The sequence below is a fragment of the Macaca nemestrina genome, chromosome 11 (assembly GCF_043159975.1).
Source record: "Macaca nemestrina isolate mMacNem1 chromosome 11, mMacNem.hap1, whole genome shotgun sequence".
NCBI lineage: Eukaryota > Metazoa > Chordata > Mammalia > Primates > Cercopithecidae > Macaca > Macaca nemestrina.
In genome coordinates this window covers 42,162,633-42,180,970 of record NC_092135.1, presented here as the reverse complement: position 1 = coordinate 42,180,970, position 18,338 = coordinate 42,162,633, and the positions used below count along the sequence as shown (strand labels likewise).

Below are 18,338 nucleotides of genomic sequence, written 5' to 3'. Positions count from 1 at the left end.
GTCTTCTGACAACTGCTGCATTAGGTTATCTTGAGATTCTTAAGTTAATGCCTTGAGGCGGTGTGATGTGAGGTTCAAAGAGAAGGCTTTTACAGCTTTTCCTCCACCTGTATCGCAGTTTGAAATGGAAAACGTGAGTTGATGATGATTTTCCACACGAGATGGATTTCAGTTTGCAGCCCCCGGCTGCCATGGCTCACGTTGGTTATTTGGTGCCTACCCCTGAAGTTGATTTTAAAGCTGAACATAGTGGTAAGGTAAAGGAGCTGCTGAAAAAGAAGTTCAGTACAATTCAATAGAGCCATTCTATTGGCTTCTACTAACCTGTTTAACCTTAAGCTTTAACCTTGACAGGAGTTTCATGTAGGAACGCACATACTAAGTGAAATACTGAATTTTAATTAGTGCGTTCCAGGTCTGATTTGGATTAGATTCTTCTCGGCTCCCACTCCCTTTTGGTATACATTTTCCTTAGGGTCCTGTACTGTATTAAATGAAACAGTTTTAGTATTGAGGGTCACGAAACTTTCTTTGACTTACTTGAAAACAATGAATAGGTAAAATCTGAAGCATAATACTTGCAATAAGGCAGGAAATAGTAAATTTTTTAACATCACGTTTGCAAAGTTAAGATGGCTTCTTTAGTCTTGATTTGAAAATTGTGTTGACGTTTTAATCTTATGCATCACAGAAGTACAGAATTTTCGATGTGTAAGGGACTTTAGTAGTATAATCCAGTCGCATTATTTTATAGAGAAATTAAGAATCGAAGGCAGTTTCTTGATGAAATTTAGCAGGAGCCGAATAGAACTAGTTGTCTTAATTAACTAAACACTTACCTAGGTAATTCAGACCTCTTCTATTCTTGTACTAAAGTTTGTTTGATTATGGCATCTTAAAAAGCCAAGTAATTAACTAAATTTAAATTTTTTTCTTAATTTATGATTTGGACCCATTAGACTGATAATGCCATAAATTGTTCATAGGAAGTATTTGCATTCTATCAGTTTAAACATTACTTTCCAGTTTTTTCAAATTAGTAATTATCTTGCGCTTCAAGAATCGATTCATATTTTTGATTCGGATAGCCTACGTCACTTCCAGCAGATTGGTATTTTAAGAGTCTTAGAGTTATGGTGTATATAAACCTTGATATCGTCATGTGTCATTTAATGACAGGTATGTTCCGAGAAAAGATACTTGTGGGAGCATCATAGAGTGTACTCACACAAATCTACGTGGTATAACCTACTGCACACCTAGGCTATGTGGTATAGTTTATTAGTCCTGGGCTACATCTCTGTTCAGCATGTTACTGTACTGAATACTGTATCTAAACATATCTAAACTTAGAAAAGGTACAGTAAAAATACGGTATTATAATCTTACGGGGCCACAGTTGTATATTCGATGTCTTGTTGACTAAAATGTTATGTGATGCATGACTACCACTTAGGAAGGGAAATCCTATCACATGTAATAATCTAATTCCAGCATGCCCAATCTCACATTTCAAAGTGGGCCTCAAATGCATGAGTCTTGAAGTTCTTGCTGTGGTGAGATGAATTTTTTGCATCCCAGAGCACAGTGTTTAGTGTGGACATTTAGTAAATATTTGTTGGCCTGTGTGCACTTTCCTGGTAGGCGCTTCGTGAGTTCGGCTACGTCCTGCTCATCTGTGTATACCCATTTTCAAGTGTAGTGGGTACTCTTTAAATGCTTATGATCTTGTTGGGCTTTATCTAATTTCTGAAGGTAGCAGAGTGCCAGGAAGTCCTGAATCATGATATAGTAAACTTGAAATAACTCAGTTCCTTTTTTATGTTGAACCAGATAACTCTGTTAGGTTGCATTCCAATATTGAAAGAGGTAGCAGGTGTCAGATTAGAAAAATTGGGGGAAGAAACTTAACAGTGTGAATTTTGTTCTTTAACTTATGTTAGTCACTCTGATATTGGGAAAGAACATTACTTTAGTAATAGAACACCTTAGGTGAGCTAAAATACAATGTTTCCACGAGAGCAAAGTGTGACAACATGAATTGAGTGACTCTCTTGATTGTTACCATAGGCCACATTTTACAATCTTGGTTTTATTTTATAAGGATGTTTTTCAGCATATAGACCTTTGTAAGGAACATAACTTTCAGAGTTCAGACTACCTTGGCAAATTGTCTCAAATGATATTTTAAACAGTTTTAGGTTGTATTTGATATATTATGCTTCTTGTTGGTGTTACATGAAGAACACTGTGTATTCTTTTTCTTGTATTCTTACCTCTTCTTCTTCTTTTTTTTTTTTTTTATGTCAGAATAGCATGTTTTTTAATTTTAGTTTTTTTGAGGCAGAGTCTCACTCTGTCACCCAGGCTGGATTGCAGTGGTGTGATTGCAGCTCACTGCAGCCTCCGCCTCCCTGGTTCAAGTGGTCTCCTGCCTCAGCCTCCTGAGTAGCTGGGATTGCAGGAATGCACCACCACACCTGGGTAATATTTTTTGTATTTTAGTAGTGATGGAGTTCCACCATGTTGGCCAAGCTGGTCTCGATCTCCCGTCTTGGCTTCCCAAAGTGCTGGGATTACAGATGTGAGCCACTGTGCCCTGCCTGGTTATTTTTTTAAAAAAACTGAGGAAAATTTTCAAGCATTTCTCTTGGAAAGTACAAACCAACACTCCATTCTTTAAATTGCCAGGGTAAAATTTGGGCTGAGCAGATGCAGAGCCAATTCCATAGGATGATTCCTAGTTGAACATGTAGAGTCATAGAGGTAATAGCCTTCCTTCATAGGGATGTCTTTGAACTGCTTTCATTTTTTTTTTTCTACTAGTATTATTACTGAAAGCAGTTGTACAGTAGAATAGGATGGTGTTTAATTTATAGGAAGCAAATCAGCTCACATCTATTGTTGCTGGTTCTGATGTCAGTCCTAGTCTGCCTGGCCTACTCACTGCCAGACCAGTTTCTTCTATTCAGACCGAAGATATTTTAAGACCTCTGTCACCTACAGGAAGGATCAGGAATTATTCTGGTGCCCTGAGCATCCATTGCTCACAGAGTATGCTGTCTCACCATATCCTTGGGAAGTACTCAGTTTGCCTGCAAGATTTTCATTTTTAAAGCACTTTTCTCATACGGAGTTTTGAAATAATGACAAACACCTTAACTAAGTGTGTGTGAGGTATCTAGAATATTTCAAAATAGTTGTAGATGGAGTTAGGATATAGAATCAGACAATTAGTAAGAATATCTAGTGCTTTTTCCCTATGCTCTGTAGGATCACACAAGTCATTTAAACAGATGATAATTTTTGTTGAGTATTTAAAAAATAACCACAGCCGGTGTGGTGTCTCACGCCTGTAATCCCAGCACTTTGGGAGGCCAAGGCTGGTGGATCACCTGAGGTCAGGAGTTCGAGACCAGCCTGGCCAACATGGTGAAACCCCATCTCTACTAAAATACAAAAATTAACCTGGCATGGTGGCACGTGCGTTTATTCCCAGTTACTCAGAGGCTGAGGCAGGAGAACCGCTTGAACCTGGGTGGCAGAGGCTGCGGTGAGCTGAAATCACACCACCGCACGCCAGCCTGGGCGACAGAGCGGGACTCCATCTCCAATCAATCAATCAATCAATCAATCACCAGAGAAGCAATTCCACACATAACCAGAGAAGCAATTCCACAATCTTTCCTTAGTAAGTGATAAATAGTCCATAGAATTTATATTTCTTGGGTGGTTTCTTTTTGTATTCCAGGTCCTTTGTGGAACTGGAACCTTGTCTTAAGCCTGTTTAGTCACCCTAACAGCTTGATCTCCTCTCCTTGCTATCTCCCTACCCTTAGGGAGCCAGGATCTATTCTTATCCATAGGTAGGTGGTTGGGGTCTTGCAGAGCCAAGATCCCGTGATGCTGTTTTCTGGACTCACACTCACCAGACTGACCCTTTAGATACTGAGATCTAGACTCCGTGGCTGTTACAATTTGAACCTTTTTGAGGGTCAGCTTTTCATTTGCATCAGGGACTCTAGGACACCCTGGATTCATCCAGTCATGAGTTAGAATGCCTTTCCTGACTAGCCAGCAGTTGGATTCTTTGCTTTCTTAGTGGAGACACTTAAGGGTGTCTCCCATAAATCAGTGATTTTTATGCAGTTTCAATGGTAGCTCGTTATTTTCAAGTGTTTAATTTCCTGCCTTTTTCTTCTCTTAGTTTTGAACTTTCATTTGATCAGGTATTGGGGTTCTCAGGACCCCGTGTTTGGGTTCTATTTGCTGGAGTGACAGAACTCAGGGAAACACATTTACTTGTTTATTATAATGGATATTGCGAAGGCTAAGTTGAAGAGACGTGTGGGGCAGGGTATGGGGAAGGGGCACAGAGCTTCCATGTGATCTCTGAGTGCACAGCTCTTTGTTCAGTTATCTGGAATCTCTCTGAACCCAGTTTCTTTTGGGTTTTTGTGGAGGCCTTATGACAGCATTCCTTCCTCCAGGGTGTAGAATGGGATATTCTGTGGGTTGGGGGCGAGGCTTGGGAAAAGCATTAAGAGTCCTGTCTTGGGGCAGGAGAAGGTCAGAGGCTGTCCCCTGAGGCCTAATACACCCAACATTGTAGCAAAAGACTGGATCAAGGGCTGTGGTAGTTATGAGCCAGGAACCATGCATGGAATCTTCCTCTCTATTTCTCTCATCTTTCTCTCTCTGTGTGGTATATATAAAACATCATAGGTATCTATTACACATTCCTTGACATGGTCATTATTTGTCTTTACATCTAGACCATGTGTACCCCCGGGTTGGAACTGAATCTGTCCAGTTCCTGGAGGTGTCCTTAGCACTCAGTACAGTGTCTGGCACATAGCAGGTGATAAATATAGATTAGATATAAATTTCTCCCAACAATAAGTTCTGTTATCAGTGTGAGGAGCCAGTGTTCATATAGAAGTTTAAAATTAATTCAGGAAACTTAGATGTTTCATTGCCATCATTAGTACTAGAGAGTCTGTGTATTTTAAATTATAGGCATATCCATGTAGAAAATGGCATCAGTCACCTGATAGGATATTTAATTAAGAAGAAAAGGTGTATAATTTTCACTGTGTTGTCTTGTAAGGCATTGGAGATTTCAGTTTTTCGTGAATTTGATTAATATGTATATATTATCTTATATTTCTTACAATTAGTTTTATTATGAAGAAGTGAGTTTAATGGCCCTATTTTTGTTCATTAGTAATTATATACTAAAGCGTAAATTCTCATTAAAAGGCCCTTAAATGCCTGCTCGTAAAAAAGAGAGACCTCTTTGATTTTGTTCTCTATACGATCCCAGTTATTGTATTGAGGCAAGTCATCAAACTCTTTAGTGGTCTAAACCTTTAATTTGGTTTCAGAACAGTAGTCATGTATTGAACACCCAAATTACCAAGTCTTTAACAAGTAATGCAAACACTCCGTATTAAAAACGTAATGACCACAACTTTTTTTGTAAAATTTCTTATGCTAATTTTTTAAAGAGGACTTTTGAATTAAATTTCTCGTGAAGGCCAAAATCTTACACTTTTAATGGTGGGAGAGTGTGTGTATATGTGTAGAGGCGAGGGGGTGGTAGTTTTTGTAGTGGTATTTTTAAGTGGACAGTTTACTAATTATGTTGAGGTAAACGCTTTACAACTCTAAAAGGAAAACTTCAATTATCTGAATGAAATGAGGTACATGAAATTAATTCAGATAAGTGGGAGAATCTTTGGTGTAAATGATGCATGTCAAGGGACGTGACCTCAATCTTGATTTTTTTTTTTCTTTTTTCTTTTTCTTTGTATCTGTCAGCTGCTTACGAGATTGTGATTCTTTTAGGTCATGTTAGGAATCATTGATGGGGGAGGTAAAGTTACTCTGTAGTTTTGTTTTTTCTTTGCTACATAGGAATCCAGAGTGTGGTATTCTGTGACGAGTATAATTGCTCATCTCTCCCCTGTACTGCCTGCTGTTTTAGGTGGTACACCACAGCCTTCCATTTTGTCACCTTCCTGTCAAACGTGTGTGGGGACTCCTTAAGAATACAACTTGTTTGAAATTAAAGGCACACTCCTTTGTCCAATCTCAGGATGTTTATAATTCCTAAAAGTTGAGTTACAGCAGGTTATAAGAGCAAATTGAGGTAGATGAACCGTGATTCCTTCTCTGTCCTCCTTTGAGTTTAAATATTAAGCAGCTATTTTGCAGTGTAGGCCCTTAAAATAGAAACAAAGGGTTGGGGCATGATGCCTAGCCTTTATAGATCCTAATTTGAAATGAAAATTTTATGGATCGATTAGAGTTTTAGGAAAATGATTATCTGCTGCAAATTACTAAGGTTTGCAGCATTCCTGGGCTCCTGGCATCTGAAAGCTATTGTGTAATCCGTTGAAAGCCTGTGTAGGTGTGATGACATTGTCTTCTAGGCTTTTTTTGTTTTGTGTTTTTTTAAATGGAAGCAAGCTTGTCTCAGCCACAGAGATGTGTACTGACACCTTATAAGTGAATTTACTTTTTTCTGTATTCAGAACACCTGAAAACATGGCTCTTTATTTTCAGTGTGCACCAGCTTCCTTTTCACCTCTTGGTCTTTAAGATACAAGATGATTCATATCTTGATTACCTTGGGTAGGTGGGTATGATATCAGCAAGCTCTGTATCCGGACCTTGTGAGCAATTCCTAGGTCATTGCCTGAGACCTTCTTAAATATATGCAGGCAATGTGACTGCAGATTTTGGGTTTCACAGTCAGTCTAGATTGATTTTGACTCTGGGGCCATTTATGAGCAGCAAGCCTTTGCGGGGAGTTAGTAACTGCTCCAAGTTTCAGTTTTCTCATATCCCGTGGGGTGATTAGTCTTTTTTAGTGTTGTTGTTGTTATTATTATTATTATTATTATTATTATTTTTGTAACTTAGTTGTATTAATCTGTTGTCGTATTCAAATAGTGTGAATTAATGAACTATCTAGAGCATATCATTTTGAAAGAAAGTAGGTTTTGTACTATTTAAAGACAGAGGTAATCAAATTAGTAAAAATCTTTCCAAATAGAAGTCTTTCTCAATAGACTTTAAAACTATATAAGACTCTTGTAGTTATCAGTTTATTTATATACAAATAATACACTCCTGTGTGGTATAGCAAGACAGAGTATGTATTGTACTCTGCAGTCAGACAGACTTGTATGTGGATGATTCATCACTTGGGTAACCTTGGGCAGGATACTTTACGTATTTGATTCAAAGTTTTAGTCTGTAAAACTAGTAATGAAGATTTAAAGAATAGAGATGTAAAGAACAATAAAGGAGGCCGGGTGCAGTGGCTCACGCCTCTAATCCCAGCACTTTGGGAGGCCGAGGTGGGCGGATCACCTGAGGTCAGGAGTTCGAGACCAGCCTGGCTAATATGGTGAAACCCCATCTCTAATAAAAATACAAAAAAAAATTAGCCGGGTCTAGTGGTGGGCACCTGTAATCCCAGCTACTTGAGAGGCTGAGGCAGGAGAATCACTTGACCCCAGGAAGTAGAGGTTGCGGTGAGCCGAGATCATGCCATTGCACTCCAACCTGGGCAACAGAGCGAGACTCTGTCTCAAAAAAAAAAAAAAAAAAAAGAAAAAAGAACAATAAAAGGTAATAAGGACAATAAAAAGGTGGTTGTGAAGACTTAAGAGGAAGGTATGCAAAATACTTGATTATGCCTGAGTCCAATAAATACTGCTAGTTGCTGTTGTGACCTTGGACAAGTAACTTCACCTTTCTTCATCACAGGTTTCCTTATCTGTAGCATAAGTGTACAACTAACTAATAGGTTTAGTATGAGGATTAAATGAGATAGTACATGTAAGTGCTGACCAAATATTAATTACTATTGTTGTTTATATTTATATAAACAAATTAGACCAATTTTGATTTCAAGAATTTATACACATATATAGTATATTTATTATATGGGGGATATTCACTATGGATTTGGGGATGGTGACTTATTCATAACTTTCAGTGTTTCCTTGAGATGACAGTTCACAAATCGTGGTGTACAAATCCCCAGGGATCACTGAGAGCCTTTCAGGAATGTCCATGAGGTAAAAACCGTTATCATAGTAACACTAACTTTTTGACTTTTCTACTGCTTTGACATTTGCCCTGCTGGTATAAAAGCAATGATCGAAGAAACTAAGCATTCTAGAAATTAAATGGCAGTAAGACCCAACTGTGCTAGTAATCGTAGTATTCTTCACAGCTGTGCATTCACAGAAAAGAGAAAAAGCCACTTTCACTTAAGAATGTCCTTGATGAAGTGATAACAATTGCTGATTTATTAAATTTTGACCCTTAAGCATACTTTATTTTAATATTTGGTGTGATGAGAGGAAATGTGCAAAAAGCATTTCTGCTGCATATCCAGAGTACACTGCCTGTCTAGAGGAAAAATACATATGTCATTTTTCTTTTTGAGTTGCTAGTGAAACTAGCCAAATTTTGCATGAAACATCATTTTTACTTGAAAGAATGAATACCAGACAAACTGTGATTATTCAGACTTAGAAATTTGGCAGTCATTTTCTTGAAAATGAACAAAGTGAGCCTGTCACTTCAAGGAAAACAACTGCCAGTATTGTTGCCAATGATAAAATTCAAACTTTCAAGTGAAAATTAAAATTTTAGAAAACTTGTGTTACCTGCTGTGCTACTGTCAGCTTCCCAGTACTTAAAAGATTTTCCTGATGAGATGGGTGGTGATTTTAATGAATGTTGAGTTTTTGCTGTTGTATGACGAATTGTGTCAAGATTTGTAATATCTATATAACTCCATGAACCAATATTTTCAAAGTGACCAGTGTTACAAAATTATGGGTGAAAGATCTTTTCAAAAAGCAAGTAACAGAATACAAAGAGGTCGTATGTATGAGATTCCATATTTTGACTAACCCTTAAGAAACTCTTACTTGTCAAGTTTTGGTGTAGTATCAAAAAAGAACATCCACAGTTATCTGAATGGGCTGTTAATACGTATACTTCCTTTTCTCTCACTACATATTTGTGTGAGGCCATTTTTTTTCATGTAGCTCAATCAAAACAACATAGCACAACAGATTGAATGTAGACACCAGCATGAGAATCCAGCTGTTTTCTATTAAGCTAGGCATGAAAAAAATTTGCAAAGCTTTTATAACAACATAATTTTTTGCACAAAGCTTTTTTCTGTTTTGAAAACATTGTGTTTTCCTAAAATGTATTGTCTTATTACATATGTTATCTTATTAAGTTTTTAAAATAAATTGATAAATACACTTTTTCTTGTTTAATTTCTAATACGGTGAATGTTGATAATTATAAGCCACATAAACAGAAGCTCTTGGGAATACTCAGTAATTTTTAAGAACACAAAGTGGTCCTGACTAAAGAGATTGAAAACTGTTTCTTTAAGGAAAGAAGGCCAGGTTCATCAAATGAACACAGTTCTAAAGTTTTAATTGCTTGAATATTCCTTTGGAATATGGAGTTAATATGTCTGTAGTTTCTTTTTCTGGTTATATCAGTGGACTGCTGTGCCATTTTCCAAATATTCAGAGGGTAAGAAGGTTTTTGTTTTTAAAATGGATGCTACCTGCATGGTTGCCATACCAAATTGAGATATGGTTAATGGTCATTCTTTGTCAGCCTATTCACAGTTGATACCACTCTGTTGGTTGTGAGATATACCTGTGGTTTCAGAGCTGTTCACCATGGCCAATGACTTCAGGATAGTAGTGACTCTAACTTTGCAGGACAGGCAGGAGGATTGCTTAAGCCCAGGAATTTCGAGTCCAGCCTGGTCAACATAGCCAGACCCCATCTCTACAAAAAATAAAAAAAAAAAAAAGAATTAGCCCAGTGTGGTGATGTACACCGTAGTCCCAGCTACTCGGGAGGTTGAAGTGGGAGGATTTCTTGAGCCCAGGAATTTGAGGCTGCAGTGAGCTATGATTGTGCTGCTGCATTCAGCCTGGGTGACAGAGTCAGACTCTGTCTCTTAAACAGACAAACCAACAAACAAGAAACCAGTTTTCTTTGAAGTCCATACACTAGGCTAATCCATCCTGACATTTTTTTAAGCTATTTTCTAGTAACGTCAATCTTCAATTTATGAGTGAATTAACTATCTGCAACAATGTAATATGAATTACAGATGGGTTCTGTAGTGCCATTAATAGTATGAGCGTTTCAGCCTCATAATGGACTAATTAACATCTTTTTGTGTGGAATTATACTTTTGACTTCTAGAAATCTAGCTAAACACATTTCTCTGTTGCAGTCCAGCAGTGACAGGAAACTCTTCTTTTTCCCTCACAACAGAAACGGGGTTGTTTAAAGCTTTAGTGATAGCAAGAGAGGCATTTTGAAGAAATGCTCAAGAGACACAGATATCTTGGGCATCCCACGTGGTGGTGGGTGATAGGTAACGCTTTCAGATGAAGCAAGTGTAGAAACTTTGGGCCAAGTAGCAGTGGTGGAGGGAAAAAATGGATATTCTGGATACTACTTGGTTGGGGGGGTTGATATATTCTCTTTTGGAGCAGATGCTAAAACGTAAGAGATGTTTTAAGTTGGGTGTTGCTAAGTTGGGAAATCCATCTATATAGATAAAATTTTCTTGGGCTCTTGTTATGTGAACTGAACTCAAATAACAAAAAGACAGGCCAGTTGGTAACGTTGAAGAAGTCTTTGGCCAGAAGTTTCAATGTAAAAGGAAAGTGATGAACTTCAGGGGCAATCGTGACCAGGAGGAACAGTGGAAGCCAAGAGGAATGTTGGAATATGCAGACTGTTCACAGGGCCCCAAAACAAATCCACCGTTCAGGAAGGCTGTTAGAGCAGGGACAGAACTGATGATCAGCTGGCATAGTTCAAAGAATGCTGTGACTCAGCCCCTTGCCCACATGTCTTTGGCAGGAAATACTGCCAGACTAGACTGACGTCTAGTACAGGAAGTCCATTACAGAGAATGGTTGATATAAAGCAGAAATTCAGAACCAGGAGAGTTTGGGGACATGGAGCAGGCCAATGTTGGAGAATTGGAATTTGACCTGAAGGTGAACTCCTTGTCTTCTTCCTGCCCAAAGTCAATATTAACTCCTTGGATTGAGGCAAAACTGAGCCAAGAGGGAGGCCAAAGTGACTAGAACTGTCTGCATTGTAGTAACAGGTCTGGCCCAACAAATACTTTCAGTTGAATGCATAGAAGTAAGACAGGAAAACATTATAGTCTTTCCACTTAGGTTCTCCATGTAACATACAGTAGATATCATGTTACCTACTCACTAAAAAAATAATCTAGGCGAGGGGTTTGCAAACTTCTCCTTGGAAAGACCAGGCAGCAACTATTTGAGTCTTTGTGGACCCTATGGACTCTGTTGCACCTACTCAAGTTGGCCACTGTAGTGTGAAAGCAGCTGTAGAAAAATACCTAAATGAAAGAATATAGCCATGTTCCAATAAAGCCTTATTTATGGAAGTGGAAATTTAACTTCATATAATCATCACATGTCACAAAATATTAGTCTTCTTAAAAAACCTGTTTTCAACCATTTAAAAATATAAACTCATTCTTAGATCATAGATGTACAAGAACAGGTTGCATGCTGGATTTCAGTGCCCAGGCAATAGATTGTTGACCCTTTTCAGGCAAATAAATTACTATCAGTCATGATGCTGAAAGCTTAGCAGTGCTGAAATAGATGTTTTCTAGGACTATGCTATTGGTGACACTGTCTTATTTTATAGGTGACACTGATGATAAAAATCCATCCAAGAATTTAGATGTGACATCTGCAGCAGGTTCAAATCTCTCAGCTATAAGACAAACTGGATGCTTCCTAAGGATTGCCATCTATTATGCACAGAGCCAAAATCCGTTACTGAAATTGTCTGGGTGAGCCGCCTGCTGGGTCCAGTGATGCACTGGTAGACAGAGGAGTTGAAAAAGAAGTTTGGCATATTCTTTGGATGACTGGCAGAGTGTGACACCAGTATGGCACCAAGCCCTACTATGATTCCAAGGACTTCAGGACTAAATATATATATATATATATATATATATATATATATATATATGTATATATGAAAAAAATTTTTGGTGGTATTGGTTGGTGGTGTTCAAGTAAATTTGAGCTTTACTTGGGGAATGTGTATTATATTATCATTCCATAATGTAATTGCTTTAGTAATCAAGCTTTAAAGATCTTATATTTATGAAACTCATATAGTTATCACCTTTTAGTATTGGGTTATCTCACTCTAAGGGAAATACAGTAAAGAAAAACGTCTTTTGACTAAAAGGGTTGATTGCAGGACTATGATTTTTGTGTGAAAGTGTTTGCTTAGGGGATTCTTGAAATTTTGCCTTCATCTAGAGTATTTAAAATGTTTCTATTTGCAGAAAGCTATTATACTCGGAATTTTCTAGGAAAACGTCCTTTTCAGTGGACTCTTCAATAGTGAAATATCATACTGTACAGTATTAGTGTGCATAGAACAGTTGAATTCATAAATTAATATTTTTGGACCTATTAACTAAATTAAATTCACTTAAAATGATTTGACAAGCAGGTATGAACTGAAAATAAACCTATGTATTTGTATTTTTTAGAAGTATTGAATCAGAAGAAAACTGGAACATCAAAGTATTCTCTGAACCAAACTGATGTTTTATTTGGTTGAGAGTCCTTGCTTTTGGTATACTATTTATACCAGTAATAGAGGATTTGAAAGCAGTGCTGGGAAATGAAGTGTGTGGATTCTCTCAGTGTCGAATTCCATTTTTTCCCTCAGTGAATATTTAACATTTTAAAATCTTAGCATTCAACAAAAACTCTACAGTCTAGATGTAAACCATAGATTACTTTTTATATAGCATGTACAGTTCATCAACAAACAGTAAAGGTTCCCTCATGACTTACCTTGAAATCTTTATTCAAAGCATATACAATTCAATTTGTCATTGTGCCACTGCCACCACTGCATGTTTTTGGTCAGAGTGCAGTGCAACTAACATCGCCATCCTGCTAGGAAAAAGACCTGCAGGTTGCTGGATAGTGGAAGTTGCACACATCTAATTTACAAGTCAGATTAGAGATCAGAATCTTACAATAGCTTTATGTGGAATTGATTTCATTTCATGGTTTTTAAGCTGTTTTTTCATTGAAGCAATGCCTGTAACTGAAAGACAGGTGTGTTGTAGCATTTGAATACCTTAAACTCTTTTGAATCTGGAATGAAAGGGATGTTCTGGATTCTAAAACTCAGAGATTTTGAATTAAATGCCATCATTCATTTATTGTGCCATAATTGAACTACCTTGAGAACTGAATTTGGAATTACTGTGGTTAATATTTGGAAAGCTTTGCCATTTTCAAATATAATTCACTTTAGGAAGGACCACAATTGTGTGCGTGTGTGTGTGTGTTTATTTAAATAGAGCAGCAGGCACCTTTTTACCTTATAGATAAGGTAAATTTAATAAGAATTATGTGGTTTTTAACACTGATATCCCATTCTATTTAAGAAGTCCATTGTGGCCTTTCTGGAAGCCTTCAATAAGGGGAAAGGGACAATGAATAGAACACTGTAGATTGCAGTTTATGTTTTTCCTTTTAAGGCAAACCATTTTCAAAATATAATAATGCCGAATACATAAATCTAGATTGATAGATTGAAGTTATTTTAAGTTTACCTGTGTATATTAAAATTGAGAGCCATCTCATAAAAGTGAGTACAAAAAGTTGTTCATTTTAGAGTGTATAGTGTCATTTAATTGAATTAGAGAACACAGTTGCAAAAACACATCTTTTAGATGGTTCTTGAGCCATTAATTGATTTGTTGAATATAATCAAGAAGAAAATTCAGATGTTTAAAACTAGTTTTGTATCAGGTCAAAGGAGTATTTAGCTTTATCCTCCTCCACTCCCTTGTCTGGTGAGTTCTCATAAATTGCTTTCTGAAATGACAAAACATTGGGATTTGGAGAGCCTTGAGAATTCATCAGTTTTATCTTTTTCTCCAGTGTGTTTTACAAAGGTCCCATTTAGTCATGATATTTATAGGATATGAGGAAGACAGTGGACTTTCATGGACTCCAGAAAAGATTTTGGAGAAAAATTTATGTAAGGTAAGGGTGTAGTAGCTATACATTGCTGTATTCATTTTATTGTTCTTTCTTTTTTGTTATTGTTACCTTGAAGATCTTGTTGCATACCAATTTACTGTATTCATTTTAGTATAGCTGTGACTATTTAAATGGGTTCCTTTCTAACCTTCCTTCTAACCTCAAAATCCCTGGTTAAGGCTTCTTTTCTTTAAAGAAAGTCAGAGGTAATTTTTTGAATGGAGAAAGTGAGGCTATTCCAGACATTGGGAAATGAGTGGAGTATGAAAGGGAGAATGAGATCTAAATGTGTTGTGATAGATAGTAAGATCGTACATGAACACTCTATTTTTGGATTGAGAAGGGTGCTAGAGTAAGTATATCAATGGAATAGAGTGGCTTGTTATCGTTATGAACTGTTTAGTGAAAGTCTCCAGTATGCCAGACACTGAGTAAGACATTTTGCATAAATTCAAAGTCTTTCCAAAATCTTGAAAGCAGGTGCAATTATCCCAATTTCCTTACGAGGAAACAAGTTAAATGGTGTATACACAATCTTAGAGTAAGAATTGAAATAGAGAATCCTACAGCTAGTGGCTCATTTTGTGCAGAGACCTTTTCTTTCTGGTGATTGTCTGATAAGTTATTAGTAAATAGAAAAGAAATCTGAAAGGCCAGCATACATGTAGGAAGATTTTAAGATTAACAGCTTTTAACATGAGTGACTTCGTGTTGGTGTTGTAGAATGACATTGGAGCCTCCTTGAGAAGCAGTGACGTATTTGCAGACATATCTGGACACTAGAACTCAACCATCTAATGGGTTGCCTTTATTATTAGTAAAGTATTGTATAGCTGCACTTTCAGGTGTAAGTGATGCCATGGTACAAAACTCATATACGGAGGGCAGGTGATCATGAGCTACCAAAGAAACTGGTATATATCATAAGCTGAATTGGATCAACTCCAAATAGAATCTGTAGAAAAGTACTTGAAAGAGGACTGGTTCAAGCAGTCATCTGATACAAAGCTGACTACCAAACTTTGGGATGCAGGGATGATAACTGGATAATGGTGTCATGAAGCTCATTAAAACGAGAACTGTAAGTGTTTACAGGCTTTATAAGCAGATATATGCAGCTCTGTAACAAAATACCGTCTTGGAAAGGACACTTTCAGCCATTTGGTTAGGAACAAGGCCTTAGCAGCAGCACTTTTTTTTTTTTTTTTGAGATAGGGTCTCACTCTGCCCAGGTTGGAGTGCAATGATGTGAACATGGCTCACTGCAGCCTCAGCCTCTGGGCTCAAGCAGTCCTCTCGCCTCAGCCTCCTGAGTAGCTGAGACTACAGGCATGTGATAACACCCAGCTAATTTTTTTAGTTTCTGTAGTGATTAGGTTTCGCCATGTTGCCTAGGCTAGCATTTTTAAATGTAAAAGTCAACTGTGCGGTAGGGTGTTGAAGTCAAATGATCTGGTTATGTTTTTTGAGGTATAGAGCAAAATGTTACGGGATATTTGGCTTTGCTGTTTGTCCCCCAGGAGGAGTGAAGTAAAGCACAGCCAAGGTGATAGATAGTGTCACGGTGGAGCCTAAATGTGAGTACTGTGGCACCTTGGTGAGGGATGTGGTAATGAAGACAGGACAGGTGAAAATGAATGAAATCATGAACTCAAAATGTTAGAGTGAAAAATACTTTTCTAATTGTTTGAAAATACAGAAAAGAAAAAAGCAAGCAGGTCATAGGCAAGCAAATAAGACAGTTGGACAGAGGTAAGATGTAGGAGGGCTATTCAAGAGTGAAGTACAATAGTCCTAGAAAGTTTTACTCAAAGAGGGAGACAACTTGGGAAGAGAGAGCAGAAAAATGATTTAGAAAGAGATGTTATTGAAATATGTGAGTGAGCTGCTCAAAGACTGCCAGGAGACAGAGAAAATACTAGATAAGAAGGAACAAATGATCTTGAATATGAAGTTGTATTCCTATCTTATGGTGGTCAAAGGTGACCGGCTAGTTCAGGTAATGGCTTCCCAAGAAAAGACCTGCTGATTGTTGCTATTTGTTCTGTGAACATTTATGGGTATTTCTATAAGCCAAACTTATATCTTATGATACTGGGTGACTTGGATTTGTGATTTAGAATCTGACTTAGGCTGTAAGTTTGTTATGATTATTATCTGTATTATTTTCAGCTTTTGGGCAAAAGATTACACTTTACATTAATTGGCTATCCTTGCCATCATCTAGAAGTAAGATATCAGATGTGACTTTAAAAATTAACTTTATGGACTGGATGCGATGCTCATGCCTGTAATCTTAGCCCTTTGGGAGGCTGAAGCGGGTGGATTACCTGAGGTCGGAGTTCCAGACCAGCCTGGCCAAAATGGTGAAACCCCATCTCTATTAAAAATACCAAAATTAGCCGGGGATGGCGGTGCGTGCCTGTAATTCCAGCTACTTGGGAAGTTGAGGCACAAGGATCCCTTGAACCCAGGAGGCGGAGGTTACAGTGAGCCGAGATCACTCCACTGCACTCCAGCCTGGGCGATAGAGTGAGACCCTGTCTCAAAATAAATAAATAAATAAATAAATAAATAATTAAAATTAACTTTATGGAGTATAATTTATATCCAATAAAGTGAACCATTTTTTTTTTGAGATGGAGTCTCGCTCTGTCGCCCAGGCTGGAGTGCAGTGGTGCAATCTCCGCTCACTGCAAGTGCCGCCTCCCGGGTTCATGCCATTCTCCTGCCTCAACCTCCCGAGTACCTGTGACTACAGGCGTCCGCCACCACGCCTGGCTAATTTTTTTTGTGTGTTTTTAGTAGAGACAGGGTTTTACCATGTTAGCCAGGATGGTCTCCATCTCCTGACCTCGTGACCCTCCCATCTTGGCCTCCCAAAGTGCTGAGCCACCATGCCCGGCCGTAGTGAACCAGTTTTTAAGTGAATTTTGACATGTGTATACACCCATGTTAACTATCCCCCATTCAAAAAATAGAACATTTTATAATCTCTGAAAGTTCCCTTACACACTGTTTTATTTATTTATTTATTTATTTATTTATTTATTTATTTATTTGAGACAGAGCCTCGCTCTGTCACCCAGACTGGAGTGCAGTGGCATTATCTCTGCTCACTGCAAGCTCCGCCTCCTGGGTTCATGCCATTCTCCTGCCCTCAGCCTCCCGAGTGCCTGGGACTACAGGCAGCTGCCACCATGCCTTGCTAATTGTTTGTATTTTTTAGTAGAGACGGAGTTTCACTGTGTTAGCCAGGATGGTCTCGATCTCCTGAGCTCGTGATCTGCCTGCCTTAGCTTCCCAAAGTGCTGGGATTACAGGCATGAGCCACTGCGCCCGGCCCCCTTAACGCACTTTCTATCAGGCCTTCCCTTTCCTCATCTCCCCACAGGCAGCCAGTGTTCTGATTTCTATTTCCATAGATTAGGTTAGCCTGTTCTTGAGCTTCATATATATGAGATGATAGAATATATACTCTTTTGTATCTGACTTCTTTTCCTCAACATAATGTTTTTGAGATGAATCCATGTTGTTGCATGTATTAGTGGTTCATTCTGTTTTGTTGCTGAGCAATGTTTTATTTTATTGTAATTTGTTTACCATTCTTCAGTTAATGAGCATATGACTTTTTCTATTTATTGGCTATTACAAATCATATTACTATAAACAGAATTTTTTGTAAGTCGTTTTATGAACATGTATTCCATTTTCTCTGGGTTAAATACGTAAGAGTGAAATTATTCTTTTATAGGATTGGTACGTTTTAATTTTATAAGTATATGTATAACTTTACATGTATAACTTTTCCTAAATGGTTATACCAATTTCTACCATGCATTGTTAGTTCGAGTTTGTAGATGTCTGTGTTTTGTACTAAGAATAAATATTGGTTTGTACTAAGTGGTTCTTAGAAAGCCAGAGAGCCTGTAGGAATATTCTTCATGTAATAGCTGAAATCTAGTATATTTTAAAGATACATCTATTTTTTTAAAAAAGCCCTAATGATAATAAGATTGATTATTAAGTGTATATGAAATTATTGATAAGTAGATATGCAGTTACTGACCTGGTTGGTTGCACAGAATTTCTCATTTTCATTTTGCAGGTAGCATGTTTTAATCTAGATTCTAATGTGGACATTTTCCATTGTAAACAGTTGACTCTTCACAAAATGTA

General features: G+C 37.6%; 1 protein-coding gene across 15 annotated transcripts in view; it reads left to right on the top strand.

The window, feature by feature from the left end:
- LOC105492615 (glycosyltransferase like domain containing 1) overlaps nt 1–18,338 on the top strand; it is a 407,319-nt gene that overhangs the window by 30,812 nt on the left and 358,169 nt on the right. For 2 of the 15 annotated variants that reach the window (XM_071072712.1, XM_071072700.1), the window contains exons 2-3: nt 11,779–11,926; nt 14,058–14,162. The exons of 11 other annotated variants lie outside the window; for them this stretch is intronic. The gene's annotated coding sequence lies outside the window, so the exon portion shown is untranslated. Of the gene's footprint in view, nt 1–9,274; nt 14,163–18,338 lie in introns of those variants that run through there. 2 more of the 15 variants (XM_071072685.1, XM_071072683.1) reach the window with 1 other exon arrangement.